Source organism: Nicotiana tomentosiformis, chromosome 6 (assembly GCF_000390325.3).
Source record: "Nicotiana tomentosiformis chromosome 6, ASM39032v3, whole genome shotgun sequence".
Classification (NCBI taxonomy): Eukaryota; Viridiplantae; Streptophyta; class Magnoliopsida; order Solanales; family Solanaceae; genus Nicotiana; species Nicotiana tomentosiformis.
In genome coordinates, this window is record NC_090817.1 from 146,452,419 (window position 1) to 146,458,418 (window position 6,000).

Consider the following 6,000-nt stretch of genomic DNA (forward strand, 5'->3'; position numbering starts at 1 on the left):
GCTAATAATGAAACAAATAAGCTTTTGTGGCGCCCCAAAAAGTTCCCGTATTGCATGTCACTAATTTAAGTGGCGCCCCTCTGTTAAATTTATTTGCGGCGCATTTGTAGCTATTTATGCGAGTATAATCGCCACAAAAGCTACTAATAAAATACATAAGCTTCTGTGGCAATCTCTTCACTCGCCACCAAAAGTATCCGTAATACATGTCACCTTTTCAAGTGGCGTCCTCCATTAAATCTTTTTGTGGTGCATTTCAGTTTTTTGTGGCGATTATGGAGGCGACCTTCGTTGTCGCCACCAAAAGTATGTCACTCTTTCAAGAGACTACCGTCATTCTATCTATTTTGGTGCTTTTTGCTATTATGGCAGGAAAATCGACACAAAAGCTAATAAATAAAATAAATGAGCTTTTCTGGCGACCTTTTGATGTCGCCACCAAGAATATATCCCTCTTTCAAGAGGCGACCTCTATTAAACTTATTTATGGCGCTTTTTTGCTTTTTGTGGTGAGATAGTCGCCGCCAAAGCTAATAAATAAATTAAATGAGCATCGGTCAGTCCGATCTGGCTTTCCTGTCTCTCTCTTCTCTAGTCGTCTAGTATCATACTCTTATTCAAATTATTATTTTCGTCGCGACTGTTATCATGGAAAAAAATTTTGTTTCCTGTCAAAGAAGCATGCTTAACACACCTATAGCATAAAGGCATTCGACCCGCGTCTAAACTAAATATTGGGCAAGGGCCCGTACTCTCTCTTCAGTGGATACACTATCTTGATTGACTATATTTGAGTCTTTGGAGTAATGTAGGACTATATTCCGTGCCGAGAATTTGTGCTTGTGGGCCTTTCTCAGATTTTACACGTGTGATAGTACGTCGCTCTTTCAAGATACAACCTTCATTAAATCTATTTTTGGCACTTTTTTCCTTTTGTGGCAGCACACTAATATTACCTTTGTGGCGACGTTTATGGGAAATGGCCATATACAAATATTATTTTTGTTGGCGACTTTTGGGGTCGCCACTGAAAATGATAACATACAAAAATACTTCTTGTGACGACATTTAAGTCGCCACTGAAAATAGCGACATTACCTTTTGTGGCGACCTTTTTGGTCGCTACCGGAAAAGCCGGCTTACAAAATTTTCTTTTTGCGGCGACTTTATGGGTCGCCATTAGAAAGATTACTTTTTGTGACGACTTTCAAGGTCACCACTGAAAATGGCGACTTGTATATAGTACCGTTAGTGGCGATATTTAGGGTCGCCACTGAAAACGGCGGCACCAAATATTACTTTTTGTGATGCTTTTTTCTTTTGTAGCGAGAAAGTCGCCACAACAGCATGTCGCTCTTTGCAATTAGCGAACTCTATTAAATCTATTTGTTGCTCACTTTTTACTTTTTGTGGTGAGTTTTGTCGCCACAAAAACTAACAATAAAACAAGTGAATTTTTGTGGCGACCTCTTTAATCGCCCAAAAGTAGAAGTTATATATTAATGCACGCCGCTGAAAGCCGATGTAATTTACTTAATGTGCTATATAAATGATCTCTTGGTATACAATATTCTCCCAATTAAGAATACTTTCTCTTTTGAATCATTGTCAAGATACTTAAGTTTTAATTCTATCTGTCAGATTTCAGCACTAGTATCTCAAGGAAACGGGAGCGGTACCAAAAATTTGTCTACAACATTCTTAGTCGGTGTCAATCACATTGTTCCGAGCTTAATAAATACAATATTTGCAATGATGATTTTCAGGATAATAAGTGGAAATTAGAACTTGCTGACTTTATAAAGGAATTATTTTTTCACGAATTCTTACTATCTTTCCCAACTAGGTTCGGATTGAGGCATATGATTAATTGCTTGAATTCCATTATGTTTTTTTTAATGCAGATTGATATAATTCCAAGGTTAAGTATTGCCTCCCTCACATGAATTAGGAATGAAATTCTTCAAACTAACTGGTAAGCAAATGTAATTTTAAGTCCTAGGATCCGCTCAATTGTTCTGTTGGGCATAATTAACAGAATCAAATTCTACAACTGGTCGCGTTAAATCTGAAACTGAGATGATGAGAACTGTTAAGATGAAACCACATATTAATTTGAAAGAAGATGAAATGGAAACAAAGAAGAAGGGGATTTCATCGGGTTTAGAAATGAAGAAGAAATTATTCAGACAAAGAAATGTGGCTTCGTATTTTTCTAGATAAAAGTCCATATCTCTCCTTTTTATATTTGACTCTTGAGCCATTTTAATATGTGACATTGATATGCAAATACAGTAGTAAAGAATGAGCATGTGAGTATGTGAATGAATAAAATATAAAAAGGAAGCTACTTTACACGTAAGATGCATGTGTGAGGGAATAAAACTAGCTTTTCTGTCATAGCATTAGGGAATATGAATTAAACAAGTATATAGTATCATTTTATTTTATATTTTCTTTTAGCTAGATTACTTGTATAAAGAGATGCAAATACTGCGAATACAGCAAGAGAAAAAGATTCTACAACTTTATTGCTTATTTGTTTCTTTACATGATATCAGAGCAAGGTTAGCTCGATCTTTCAATTCTCAGCCAAATCCTATATCTTAGTTTTATCTTATTTTCATCCATGACTGGAACATAAGCTTCCTCAGTTCTCACTGTTACTGGCTCGACCAGTCAAACAAAGAACCATGACTCCAATCACCCTTACTTCCTTCATTCTTCAGATGCACCTGGGATGAGCCTCGTCAATGCACCTTTTGATGGTAGAGGTTTCCCATGTTGGAGGAGATCCATTCTCATTGCTCTTTCAGCCAAGAACAAACTTGGCTTCATCGATGGCACTTATGTAGAACCAAAGCTGGACTCAGCAGATTATCCTTTGTGGAGTAGAGGTAATGATATGGTTACTTCATGGTTGCTTAACTCACTGTCAAAGGACATAGGTGACAGTGCCATCTATTCAAAAATGACGAGGAACCTATGGAACAGTCTAGAACACAGGTTTGGCTGGTCAAATGGGGCCAAACTATATCAGCTGTAAAAGAAAATTTCAGCATCAGTTCAAGAAAATATCAGTGTTTCAAGCTACTTCACTACACTCAAGAAACTATGGGAGGAAATGGATTTACTAAACTCTCATCTAAATTGCTTTTGTGACTATGTGTGTAGTGAAAAGGCTAAAGTGGCTAAGTTCTTAGAAGATCAAAGGATCCTCAGCTCCTCATAGGACTTAATGATGTGTATGCCCGAGCTAGAGAAACATTCTCATGATGAGTCCATTGCCTAGCATGAATTTTGCCTATTCATTGCTTCTACAAGATGAGAATCAAAGAGAGGCTTTTGTGAATCTTGTGAGTACTCAACATAACTCAGATGCATCTTCATTCATGGTAGGTGCACAAGGGAAGGGTGCACAAAGGTACAACAATCAAAGACAAAGGGGGTGAAGTGCTTCATCAAAATTTGGAAATTATCAACAAAAGAATAAAGCTAGGAAGGCCAAATATAACCCCAATGTCAGCTGCACTCATTGCATAAGAACATGACATGTTAGGGCAGATTGTTATAGGCTAATTGGCTTCCCAGATGATTTTCAGTTTACCAAATCTAATAATTATCAAGCTGCATTAAAAGGGAATACAGTAAGGGAGGACAGGACAATGAAATCAACCCAAGTCCTAGCAATGAAGGGGATGTGGGAAATCAGAATCAGTCTTTCAGCAGGGAAAAGATGTCAGAACTAGTTAACATCATCAAGCATGTTCACGTTGGTAATACATGCAATACAGGATCTGATATCAATGCCAATGCAGTAGCTGGTACTATTCTTAATTATTCAGGAACATGTTTAGCAGTTTTTTAACACTAAAACTTGGATCATTGATTCAGGGGCATTTGAACACATGTGTTTTGATTCAAGTTCCTTTCTAGAATTGTCTCCTCTTCCTATACCTGTTCATATTAACTTGCCTAATTATTTTCAATTATATGTCACATACATAGGAAGAGTTTCTATTCAAAATAACACGACTCTTGAAAGAGTCCTCTATGTTCCATCTTTAAAATATAACTTACTATCAGTTCATAAGTTATGTGTTCAATTCAAATGTTCTCTTAATTTGACCTCTAGTGGGTGTATTTTGCAGGTCCCTTTAGTGGAGAAGGGGCAAGCTTTTGGTAAAATAAGAGGAGGCTTGTACCTATTGAAACCTATTTCCATTAGTGAAGAATCTATTTTTTTCTAGTAATGATGAATTTTCAATTCCAAAAGAAATCATTCATGTCTTATTTCCAGTACTGTTTCTTGTTTAGGACCTATATCTAGGAGTATAATTTCTGATGTAATCCAATGGCATACTAGATTGGGCCATTTACCTTTTGAAGTAATGAAGACTCTTAGTTGTATCTCTTTTACCTCTTCTTTTGATTATGTGTGTGATGTTTGTCATCAAGCTAAACAAACTAGACTTCCTTTTTCTATAAGTCAAATCAAGACACGTGGTATATTTGATCTTATACACATTGATACTTGGGGACCTTTTAAGTCTAACACCTATAATGGCTATAAGTATTTTCTAACTGTTGTAGATGATTTTAGTAGAGAAACATGGACTTTCTGCTAAGTTTAAAAGCATATGCATTCACAGTTTTGAAATTATTTTTTGCCATGACAGAAAGACAGTTTAACATTAAGGTCAAGAAGGTAAGGTCTGATAATGCTTTGGAACTGAAAAAATGATCACAACAATCTAATTTCCTTCTATCACAGGGGGATCTTACATGAAACTTCTTGTGTGGGAATACCCCCAACAGAATGGGATAGTTGAGAAGAAATATAGGCACTTACTAGAGGTTGCAAGGGGTTTATTCTTTCAATCCAAGGTTCCTATCCAATACTGGGGTGAGTGCATCTTGACTGTAACCTACTTAGTTAACAGATTATTTTCCACCGTACTTAAAGGAAAGACTCCCTATCAAATTCTATTTGGCAAACCACCTGTGTATGATAATCTCAAAGTTTTTGGATGTTTGTGCTATGCTTCTACTTTAGCTCACAATAGAGGAAAATTTGATCCTAGAGCACAGGCATGTGCCTTCCTAGGACATTCACAACATCAAAAAGGATACAAGCTTTTAGAATTGAAGATAGAGACTGTCTTTATGTCTAGAGATGTGAAGTTCTATGAAAACCATTTCTCTTTTGTCACCACACCTACATCATTAAGCTATCAGGTGTTTCCTCCAACTGCATCTCTCCCAGACAACACAATACCTAATTCTATAATTTCATCTCCTTCCTATCATTCATCATCTCCTTCACCCTGGCCTATTCCTAACAACACTGCCCCTCCATATAGAAACCCCATCACACTTCCCTCTCCTAGGTCACTTGATTTCTCTTCTCCATCTCCCAATTACAATTCTCCTGGTCTTCTTTTACATATTGTTCCCAATCCTAGAACATCTTCAACCCCAGTTTCTAATCTCACTTCTCCCTTACCTGCTCCTAGTTCTAGTATCACCATCCATATACCTCCACCACCTATCAGAAAATCTGAACAAATTTCTCAATAGCCTAATTATTTAAATGACTATGTATGCAATAATATTTTTCTTTCTGACATTACTTCCTCTTGTTTTAATCATGCTTCTCACCCTACTGCCCTATCTTTTAGAGATTTATCACTCAATAATCATAATGTTTTAAGGTCAGTATGCTCTATCTCAGAACCTTACAATTATGTACAAGCTTTTCAGGATACAAGCTCGAGACAAGCTATTGAGGCAGAGCTAGCAGATCTTGAACTCAACAACACAAGGGATGTTGTAGACTTGCCACAAGGCAAGAAAGCCTTGCCTTTAAAATGGGTTTACAAGGTGAAGCACAAATCATATGGATCTGTTGAAAGATTAAAAGCACGATTGGTAGTAGGGGGGATATTCAAAGAGAAGGCATTGATTATTCTGAGACATTCACCCATGTGGTCAAAATGA

General features: G+C 36.8%; 1 long non-coding RNA gene across 1 annotated transcript; it reads left to right on the top strand.

Annotated features, from left to right (window-relative positions):
• Window positions 1–1,571: 1,571 nt before the first annotated feature.
• Window positions 1,572–4,362, top strand: LOC104088105 (uncharacterized). Its single transcript, XR_684475.3, has 3 exons — window positions 1,572–1,975; window positions 2,730–3,824; window positions 4,152–4,362. It is a non-coding gene; the product is annotated as an uncharacterized lncRNA (long non-coding RNA).
• The last annotated feature ends 1,638 nt before the right edge of the window (window positions 4,363–6,000 follow it).